Source organism: Odocoileus virginianus, chromosome 11 (assembly GCF_023699985.2).
Source record: "Odocoileus virginianus isolate 20LAN1187 ecotype Illinois chromosome 11, Ovbor_1.2, whole genome shotgun sequence".
NCBI lineage: Eukaryota > Metazoa > Chordata > Mammalia > Artiodactyla > Cervidae > Odocoileus > Odocoileus virginianus.
The window spans coordinates 14,127,858-14,139,703 of record NC_069684.1 but is presented as its reverse complement, the minus strand read 5'-3'; the positions used below and the strand labels follow the sequence as shown (position 1 = coordinate 14,139,703).

Here is an 11,846-nt window from a genome sequence, read left to right as displayed (position 1 = left end):
CAACAAAGACATTTTCCTTCATTCCCCATAGACCAACTAAGTCAGAATCTCAATATTTAAAAGACGTTACTGAAGGGTCAGGGATACCATGAGGAAAATAACTGTACTAAAAGTAACCTATCACAGGCTACTAGAAAACTGATGCTTTCAGGGGCTGCAAGCCCAGCCTGTGCTCACAGAGAAATTTCATAGGTCTCTGTGGTTCATTCCTGGCATGGCTACAGGTGCTAGCTTTATCCCCACCACAGCCAATTATTCTCAGGCACAGTACACAGTGCCCAAGGCCCACAATGCTTTTATGGACCCATTAAAATGTTTTTGTTTCAGTTTTTTTTAATTGAATTTTAAAATTGGATATAATTATAATAAAATATAATAATAAATTCAGCCTGGATTACACAACACAGTCATAAAATGTGTGTGTCTGTGTGTAAAACAGTACAGTGAAATAAAAAATAGACCCATACATATATGTTTAATTGAATATTAACTATGGTGCCAAGTCAATTCAATGGGATCGGAAAGTTTGTTAAATAGTGTTGCAACATTTGGAAAAAATGTATGGAAAAAAAAAATCTTGAGCACTCATTTCAGCATCTTGTATACTGAAATTAAAATGATACAGAGAAGACTAGCACAGCCTTCACACAAGAATAATGTGCAAATTCAAGAAACAGTCCATATTTTTAAGACAGTTACTTTTAAGTATTCCTACCACACACACAAAAAACAGTATGTGATAGATATGTTAATTAGCTTGATAGTGTTAATTTATTAACAATGTGTACATACATATACCAAATTCTTTAATTAGAACAATCTAATTAAATAATGGATAAAAACCTAAACTGACAACTACCTCATCCAAGAAGATATACACAAGGCAAATAAGCATATGAAAAATATGATCAATATTATACATCATTCAGTTCAGTTCAGTTGCTCAGTCACATCCAACTCTTTGTGACTCCATGGACTGCAGCATACCAGGCCTCCCTGTCCATCACCAGCTTCTGGAGTATACATCATTAGCCAACTACAAATTAAAACAATGAGATACCGCCTCACACCCATTAAATGGCCCAAGAAACCACCACAACATTGTAAAGCAATTATCTTCCAATTAAAAAAAAATAAAAGAATGGCCCAAACACAACACACTAACAGCAACCAAAGGCTGGTGAGCATGTGGAGAGACAGAAACTCTCGTTCATTGTTGGTGGGAATACAAAATGACGCAGACTTTGGAAGACAGTCTGGCAGTTTCTCGTGAAACTAAATGTATCTTCTCAGATGGCTCAAGACTAAAGAATCTGCCTGCCAATGCTGGAGACACAAAAGATGTGGGTTCAAACCCTGGGTCAGGAAGATCCTGAAGGGGGAAATGGCAACCCACTCCAGTATTCTTGCCTGGAAAATTCCATGGACTTGGAGCCTGATGGGCTGCAGCCTATAATGTTGCAAAGAGCTGGATAAGACTGAACATGCAAGTACCCACCCAAACATATTTTTATTGTGTGATCCAACAATTGCACTCCTTGGTGTTCACCCAAATGTGTTGAAAAGTTCTGTATATGGATGTATATGGATGTTTATAGAAGCTTTATTCATAATTGCCAAAATTTGGAAGCAACCAAGATGTCCTTTGGTAGAAGAATGGATAAACTGTGCAGTATTACTCAGCACTAAAAATATGAGCTATCAAGTCATGAAAAGACACAGAGGAATCTTAAATGCATATTACTAAGTGAAAGTAGCCAATCTGAAAAGGCTACATATACTAAATGATTCCAACTATATGACATTCTGGAAAAGCCAAAACTACAAAAACAGTAGAAAGATCAGTGGCTGTCGGGGTTCAGGGGAGAGAGGGAAGAATAGGCAGACACAGAGGAGTTTTAGGGCTTTGAAACTACTCTGTAAGACGTTATAACGGTGGCTGCATGTCTAAACCCATTGAATGTACAACATCAAGAGAAAACCCTAATGTAAATCACGGACTTGGGGTGCAGAATGTTGATAGGGAGAGAGGGTGTGCATATGTGGCAACACGAGGTATAATTCTCTGTATTTTCTGCTGTTTTGCTTCTAATCTAAACTGTTCTAAAAAATAAAGTCTATTAAAAATTCAAGCCATAAACTTAGAGATAAAATTCTTATATCCAATAAAGAAATTATACCATTATATGTAAAGGCTTCCTACAAACAAAAAATAAAAGGATTTTAAATCCCAATTTAAAATGGGCAAATGACTTGAACAGACATTTCACAAAAGTAGGCATACAAGTGGCTAATGCTTGTGAAAAGATACCTAATATCATTAATCATCAGGGAAATACTAATTAAAATTACATTGAAATTCTACATCACACCCACTAAAACAGCTAAAACTAAAGACTGACAACACCAATTGTTGGTAAGTGTGTGGTAGAAGTGTCTATGCTACTCACAGGAGTATAAAGTGATACAGCTTCTTTGGAAAACTGTTTGGGATCTTATAAAATTGTACACTTACCTAATGACCTAGCAATTCCAACCCTAGTTTACCCAAGAGAAGGATAGTATTAATTCACAAAAACCTGACCAAGAGTGTTAGCTTTATTCCAAAACAAATAGCTTTTGGAGTAGCTTTATTCCAAAAACTGAAAGCATATACAAATGTCCATCAACAGGATTATGAAATTTTGAAAAAATATTGTATATTTGTATACAGGAATATTATTCAGTAATAAAATGGAAATGAACTACTAACAACAACATGGATAAATCTTAAAACACTGCACAGAGTAAAAGAATCAGTGAAGTGAAATGAAAATCGCTTAGTCGTGTCCGACTTTTGCAACCCCATGGACTGAATTCTCCAGGCCAGGTTACTGGAGTGGGTAGCCATTCTCTTCTCCAGGGGATCTTCCCAATCCAGGGATCGAACCGGATGTCCTGAATTGCAGGCTGATTCTTTATCAGCTGAGCCACCAGGGACGCCCCAAAAGAATACATATTGTACAATTTTTTAGTTTTAGTGGGTGTGACGTGTAATTCCATTCATGTGACTTTAAGAGCAGACAAACTGACCCGTGGTGATAGAAAGGAGAATGCCGCTGCTGCTAAGTCCGACTCTGTGCATCCCTAAGGAGAGCAGCCCACCAGGCTCCTCTGTCCATGGGATTCTCTAGGCAAGAATACTGGAGTGAGTTGCCCTGTCCTTCTCCAAGAAGTGAGATTATGATTGCTTATTTGAGAACGGAAATTGACTGAAGGAGGACATAAAGGAACTTTCTAGGGGCAATGAAATTGTCTTATAACTTGATTTGAGTATTAGTTAAGCTCCCTCATAAGTCAGATGGTAAAGAATCTGTATGCAATGCAGGAGACCTGGGTTCGATTCCTTGGTCGGGAAGATCCCCTGGAGAAAGAAATGGCAACCCACTCCAATACTCTTGCCTGGAGAATCCCATGGACAGCAGAGTCTGGCGGGCTACAGTCCATAGGGTTGCAAGAGTTGGACATGTTCAGTTCAATGCAGTCACTCAGTTGTGTCCGACTCTTTGTGACCCCACGAACTGCAGCACGCCAGGCCTCCCTGTCCATCACCAACTCCCGGAGTTTACTCAAACTCATGTCCATTGAGTCAGTGATGTCATCCAACCATCTCCTCCTTTGTCATCCCCTTCTCCTCCCACCTTCAATCTTTCCCAGCATCAGGGTCTTTCCAAATGAGTCAGCTCTTTGTGGCCAAAGTATTGGAGTTTCAGCTTCAACACCAGTTCCTCCAATGAACGCCCAGGACTGATCTCCTTTAAGATGGACTGGTTGAATCTCCTTGCAGTCCAAGGGACTCTCAACAGTCTTCTCCAACACCACAGTTCAAAAGCATCAATTCTTCTGCACTCAGCTTTCTTTATAGACTTAGCAACTAGACCACCACCACCACCTACATGAGTATATACATTTGTTAAAACTCATCCAGTTGTACACTTAACGTATATTGCATTTCATTGCCTATCACTTTTACCTCCTTAAGAAAGGAGGTAATTAAAGGAGGTAATTAAAGGAGGTAATTAAGCTTGTTAAGCAAGACATATCATATACACATCTTTTTCATTTTCTTTCCCCTTGAAGAGTGTACAGAACACAGTGAGGGCTCAGTACACATGTGAGGGAAGTTAAATGAAGAAATCATTTTAAAAGTCTATAGCCATGCAATTAGACATCCAAGTAGCTTCTCCTAGGCATGTGTCTGGTTTCCTACCATAACTCTTTACAGAGAGAGGGACCTTCCTTCTCTGCTTTTCTTCAACTCTCAACGAGCACTCTAACTTTGAGCAAATTAACTCTCGGTGGTGGCCAATATACATGTATGAGTGCATGTGCGGATGTCTACACAGTAAGATCAATTGTCTTGAGTTTTTCTCCTGTGATAGAAACTAAATTCTAAATTGATTAATTGCTTTTAAAACTTTTATCTGATCACCTAAACGAATAGTAAAAATAAACTGATAACTCAATCACAAGTATTTTTGAGACAAGCACCTTTGCTTAACTAATGATTTTCAAGATAATTTCCCCTCAAACTAAAGCAATGACCACAAAATTATTTTCTATAAAGTATTTTTTTGTTCTAAGACTGTTTCCAAACTCAAACACTTATTATGAGAAATCTTTCCTTTACTAATAATTTTAAAGTTTTGAAAAATACAAAGATTGTATAACTTTTTAAATATGTTACACTAATGTAGAAAATAATCTTTTTTCCTTAGATACAGATCCTTAAAATGAAATTACTTTCAGTACTTGAATGTGACTTGAAAGAAAAGACTTTTTGTATAACTTCAGTTAAAAAAAGCAGATGTCAGACAAAGATGTGTTACTGAATTCTAGCTATTGAAATGTGATATCTGAAATTCAAGATGGAAAAAGAGACAATGCGGATCAGTAAATATTCATATTTACATACCAGAGCTGTATTTTTCAAGGATGTTTTGCTTTAGATTAAGTAAAAGTTACTCAGAAAACCTTAGATCTTTGAAATATTTTTCAAATATAATTGCATTTCAATGAAAATAACTGCATTTCAAAAGCCAGAAGTTTCAACAACTTCCAGATTAAGAAGTGAAGTCCCAGTTAATTTGAAAAAATGATTGGAGAGCTTTTATTCTATTATATGACTAGCATAAAAGGAAACTTATGAATCACCTATAAGTTCTGATTCTTTACTTTTAAGCTGAGGTCACATTCCTCTCCCCTGTCCGTCATGGGATGGCCTCCTCCATGAAGTACACATCTGGTTTAAATTCCTGCCATATGTGATAAATCAATGCCTAACAGATAATAAATTTGGAAGACTGTATTCCCATAGGGCTTTGACTTCTATTCTCTTAGCCTTTGCAAGTCTGATGATTTTTCCATTCTTAGCTCATACAGAATGTGCTTTAGAACTAAGAACTTGTCTCCAAATGCAATCAGTGGAAAACTTGAAATGAGCCATCACTGCTGCTGCTGTGTCTTTACGAGCTTTGAAAAACTGAACCCACCCTCTCACAACTTCCTATGCTCGAGTCTTTTTTATCTAATAACATTTAGTAATTCAGGATTACTACTAAAGTGTAATGGACATTCACTATTTGGATTATTCATGCATCCATTCTCTTATTTCAATACAAATATCTTTTTAAGGTATCCCCATTTTTATCAGTTAAAGCAGGACTACCAATTGTGACAGGGCAGTTTAAAATAGTGGTTAAGGGCATGAATTTGCCCACCGTATTGCTTAAGATGACTTAGGCCAAGTATTAAAATGCTTTAAACTTCTTTTTTCTTTTTTGCCATGCTGTGTCATTTGCAGGATCTTAGTTCCCTGACCAAGGATTGAACCTGGGCCATGGCGGTGAAAGCCTGGAACCTAAGCCAACAGAGAACTTCCTAAATGTCTATTTTCTAATCCACAAAATGGTAGTGATTATGGTAGGAACTTCTTCATAGGGCTGTTGTAAAGATTAACTGAGATGATGCTTATAAAATGCCTAGCACAGTGCATGTATGGTAAATCACCTCAGTTGTATCGGACTCTTTGTGACCCCATGGACTGTAGCTCCCCAGACTCCTCGATCCATGGGATTCTCCAGGCAAGAATACTGGAGCGGGTTGCCATACCCTCTTCCAGGGGATCTTCCAGACCCAGGTATCAAGCCTCTGACTCCTCATTGCAGGAGGATTCTTTAGTGCTGAGCCACCTTACTTAGCACAGTATCTATTATTATTATATGTTCAGTTGCATCCAACTCTTTGAAGCCCCATGGACTGTAGCCTGCTAGGCTCCTCTTTCCATAGAATTTTCCAGGCAAGAATATTGGAGTGGCTTGCCACTTTCTACTTCAGAAGATCTTCCTGACCCAGGGATCAAACTCACATCTCTTGCCTTTCCTGTATTGGCAGGTGGGATTCTTTACCACTGGAGCCACCTGGGAAGCCCTAGTGTGTCTGAGTGGGAAAGTCGCTCAGTTGTGTCTGACTCTTTGCGACCCCATGGACTATACAGTCCATGGAATCCTCCAGACCAGAAGACTGTTGTGGGTAGCCTTTCCCTTCTCCAGGGGATCTTCCCAACCCAGGGATCAAACCCAGGTGTCCCGCATTGCAGGCGAATTCTTTACCAGCTGAGCCACAGGGGAAGCCCTAGCATGGTATCTAAGATGTACAAATTTTATGAGGTTTTTGTATATTAGCACAGTTGTGACTTTATCTACACGTCTTCTAATTTCTAGAACTAAAGCTAACATTGCCAAGAGTGGAGCCTTATGAGAGATGCTGTTCCACAGTGTGTAATTAATGATGACTGTCAGGGAAGAATTTTTCTGTGGCTTTTATCAGTCTCACCACGTTTGGTATGTGTCCATCTCCCCCACTAGATGCTGGGTTCTTTTGAGGATAGGGTCTATGTCTCACGTCTCTTAGAATTACTGAGTCTGGTTAACTGTAGGCTATTGCTAAGGGAATGTATAACTGAACATGTGTGTACATATACTGGAAACATTCATTTTAAATTGAGTTATTTAGATGATTTTAAGTAACTAGAAAGAAGAATTTCTTTTAACTGAGTCTAGTAGAACAATATAGACGTTACAGCTACAAAAAAAGGACAGTTAACAATCACATGTTTTTCTTTGTTTACAATTTCAAAGATGAAGTCACAGTTCAGATGTTTTATATTTGGATGACCATTAGACATCCAGGTGGAGAGGCTGAAGTGGGGACGGGGTGGACATAAACTTGGAGAGGTTCCTTAATTTCTGGAAACTTGCAGAAATTTGTAAGTTTGGAGAAAACTGGGAGTTGTCAGCATGGGTAGTACTTAGAGTCATGTGACTGAATAGGACTCACCCAGGGAGGGGATACAAACTAACAGGAAACAAGGTCCTAAGACTAAAGCCTGGGACATTCCAAAACTTAGTTTGGGGTGATGATCAGAAGCCACAAGAAAGACTGATCTAGAGAGGGTCGGAACACAGAGAAAATCAATCGTCATATGCTCAGCTCTCATTGTCCCTGGCTCTTTTCAACTCACTCTGATTCTTCTCATCTATCTCATGAGGTTTTTCCAATGTCAGTGCACTGTTTGGATCCACAGGTCTAAATTTCCTAACCGCCCCTCTGCTTCTCATGACCCTTACTCAATGATTCTCTGTTTTGCATGTGTCTTCAGAGGCCCACTTTCAACCTGAGGACATGGGGTCAGGATGTCCCTTTTGCAGCCTCAGTCTCATGTAAGCCATGCTGTACCTTGCCTTTATTCCTCGCCTCGCTTGTCATCTTCTCCACTGAAAAAGACAAAGAGATAGCTATTTCTTGACATTCTTGAATTCAGACCATGTGATTCAACTTTCAGATGGGTGCCTTTAAGCTTATCCTAAGCCCTGCTTTCCTGCACTTCTTCCTTCTTGAGTACTATACTCTAGCTCCAGTTCTGGGCATTCAGCCACTTTAGAGAAACAGCCTGTAATTTCCAGTCTGTCTCTGAGTCCTTCTGTTTCTGCACAACCCCATCTCCAGTTTACCCAACTTCAGTGGCTAGAATTTTTGCTATGACCTCTTGGGTCATCTGAGCCATAGATGGAGGAAGGTCAAGTCTCCTGAACCCGCCCTAACATACCACCCAAACTTTTTACCATAGGGTGATCTTACAGAGCCTGAGGGAGAAGGAACCGGCAACCCACTCCAGTATTCTTGCCTGGAGAATCCTACAAACCGAGGAGTTTTGCAGGCTATGGCCACGGGGTCACAAAGAGTCAGACACGACTGAAGCAAGTTAGCACAGCACAAAGAGTTTGGGGGGGAATTTTTCCCAGAATAGAGATGCACAAAATGGAAAATTCAAATATTTGATTTTCAGCTTATAATCTGTAATTGCTTCCTGATATCACATGCTAAATCAGTAGGAATTTCTTAAGTGGGCACTACGGAGTCTAATTAGCAAACAACCCCTGATATTTGCCCTAGAGACCGTGGGATATAATTTAGTAGGAGGAGAAGAGAATCCCAAGATAATCAGGTCCTAGAACTCTTTTAAAGAGTTGCTATTTGAGGGCTCTATAAGCATTGATTGGTCTCTGTTTAGCTTAAATTATTACCAGGAAGGGTTAGGCATGTTTAAGGAACTAGAGACTGAGGTGTAGTAACAAGCCATTTGAAACCCTGAGTTTCGAGGCCACTGTACTACTAGACGGGGCTTCCCAGGTGGCAGAGAGATAAAGAATCTGTCTGCCAATGTAGGAGACACAGGTTTGATCCCTGGGTGGGGAAGATCCCCTGGAGAAGGAAATGGCAACTCACTCCAGTTTTCTTGCTTGGGGAATCCAAGGACAGAGGAGGCTAGTGGGCTAGAGTCCATAGGGGTTGCAAAGAATCAGTCATGACTGAGATTGATACTACTAGATCTCTAGAAACAAAGTAAAGAATTTCCAAGTTCTGTTTTCCTGTTTGTTTGTCGATGATGCCTGATCTAGAGCAATTATTTTCTTTACCTCATTGCATCCTGGTGGCTCAGATGGTAAAGAATCTGGCAGCAATGCAGGAGTGAGTGAGTGAGTGAGTGTTGCTCAGTCATGTCCAACTCTTTGCAATCCCATGGACTGTAGCCAGCCAGGTTCCTCTGTCCATGGGATTCTCCTAGCCAAGAATACTGGAGTGGGTTGCCATTTCCTTATTCTGGGAGAAGGAAATGCAGGATATCAGGGTTCAATCCCTGGGTTGGGAAGATCCCCTGGAGATAAAAGAATGGCTGCACACTCCAGTATTCTTGCCTGGAGAATCCCATGGACAGAGGAGGCTGGCGGGTTACAGTCCACGGGGTCACAAAGAGTTGGGCACAATGGAGTGACCAGGCATGAGCACAATATATATATTCCAGTGTCAAGTGAGAATAACAACTGGTGCTGAACGATGAATAATGACATCTTGCCCTCCTGCTACTTTCACTCTGCAGTGTGGGAGAGGACATATGTGCACACGGCTAATCTAAGCAAGTAAATGGGAGACAGAGACACTAAATGTGGTTTGAGAACTACTCAGACTTCACAAACTTCCAATACTTTGGCCACCTGATGTGAAGAGCCAACTCACTGGAAAAGAGCCTGATGCTGGGAAAGATTGAAGGCAGGAGGAGAAGAGGATGACAGAGAATGAGATGGTTGGATGGCATCACTGACTCAATGGACTTGAATTTGAGCAAACTCTGGGAGATAGTGAAGGACAGGGAAGTCTGGTGTGCTGCAGTCTATGGAGTTGCAAAGAGTTGGACATGACTTAGCGACTGAATAGAACAGCAAACTTCGTGTTCCAGTGGGAATTTAGGATTAAATATGGCATTTTAAACTTTTACTCTTAGTATGAACTGTTACTGTGTTTTGACAAGACTTTAAAATCTACATCCTAATGCAGTTTGACTTGAAAGGCCACCAATAACAAGCTTTCCTGTTGGCCATAATTTTTCTTTGGGTCGTTGCAACAATGTCATATGACATTCCTACTCAAGATCATTCCTGGAGTATTCAGTTCCAAAGATAGAAAATTCATTGCTTCCCTGTTCTTTTCCACTAAAGAGTTCTCCATGTTCTGTATCTATTGGCAGAGATGGCCTTTTCTTCATACTATGAATGACATGGTGTCTATAGGCTATGTTTGTGACATCTTCCTGTAATGTCATTTGTATTCACTATGTGTCAAGCCACATGCTAAAGGCTGTGATAAGAATATGGCCAAGTCTAATTAAAGAGACAAGTCAAGAAATGAATAGGCTGACATATAGCTAGGAACTAGATAATGTAAAAGAAAGGACAGCTATGTTGAGCTCAGGCCCAGAGTAGTCTTTCAAATTTTAGGAAACAGAGAGTCAAATCAGGGAAGCTAATGTGATACAGTCCAAAAGTGAAACAGTGGTCCAGTGGTTAAGAATCATCCTGCCTGTCTTCCCCTGTGGCTCAGATGGTAAAGAATCATCCTGCCGATGCATGGGACACAGGTTCAATCCCTGGTCCAGGAAGATCCCATATGCCACAGGACAACTAAGCCTGTGCGCCACAACAGTGAGAAGCCAAAAACCACAATGAGAAGCCCATGCACCACAACCAGCAAGTAGCCCCTGCCTGTCACACCTAGAGAAAGCCCGTGTGCAGCAGTGAAGACCCAGCACAGTCAAAACTAAATAAATAAATCAAAACACAGTGTTGAGTGAAAAAGTAAAAAACAAAAGAGGACCTATAAGATAATACCATTAAAAAAAAAAGTGAAATGGGAGACTAAGGATGTGCAGGAGTCAAGAGGTTAAGGAATTAGAAACCCACTAACTTGGAACATCAATTCTGTTCTAGAACAAAACATAATTAGATCAGAGGATGAATGAGTATTGGAGAGAGACAGAACAAGGTGAGTTAGGCCACTCATATGTTCTTTACAAGATATTATAACAAGAAGCTTCATTTGCAGCTACCTTTATTTTATCTTACCCTATATGTGGCAGAACTTAAAATTCTTAAGAAATCACAGTGAAAAAAAAAAAAGAAATCACAGTCAATTCTGATCTTATAAGCATGACTTATGAAGTGTGTCTATTTAAAAATGATGAAACAATATACACAATTGAATATTAACCATAAAAAAGATGAAATATTGCTATTTGCAACAACATGGATGGACCTGGAAGGTGTTATGCTTAGTGAAATAAATCAGACAAAGAAAAAAAATACTGTGTATTTTCCTTTCAGTTCAGTTCAGTTCAGTTGCTCAGTCGTGTCTGACTCTTTGTGACCCCATGAATCGCAGCATGCCAGGCCTCCCTGTCCGTCGTCAACTCCTGGAGTTTACTCAAACTCATGTCCATTGAGTTGGTAATGCCATCCAATCATCTCATCCTTTGTCGTCCCCTTCTCCTCCTGCCTTCAATCCTTCCCAGCAACAGGGTCTTTTCAAATGGGTCAGTTCTTCGCATCAGGTGGCCAAAGTATTGTAGTTTCAGCTTCAACATCAGTCCTTCCAATGAATATTCAGGACGGATCTCCTTTAGGATGGACTGGTTGGATCTCCTTGCAGTCCAAGGGACTCTCAAGAGTCTTCTCCAACATGACAGTTCAAAAGCATCAATTCTTCAGTGCTCAGTTTTCTTTATAGTCCAACTCTCACATCCATACATGACTACTGAAAAAATCATAGCCTTGACTAGATGAGCCTTTGTTGACAAAGTAATGTCTCTGCTTTTGAATATGCTGTCTAGGTTGGTCATAGCTTTTCTTTCAAGGAGTAAGCATCTTTTAATTTCAAGGCTGCACTCACCATCTGCAGTGATTTTGGAGTCCAAA

At 40.0% G+C, this 11,846-nt stretch overlaps 1 non-coding gene across 1 annotated transcript; it reads left to right on the top strand.

Moving 5' to 3' along the window:
* Positions 1 to 579: 579 nt before the first annotated feature.
* LOC139037572 (U6 spliceosomal RNA) lies at positions 580 to 688 on the top strand. Its single transcript, XR_011490456.1, has one exon. It is a non-coding gene; the product is annotated as a U6 spliceosomal RNA (small nuclear RNA).
* Positions 689 to 11,846: the final 11,158 nt, after the last annotated feature.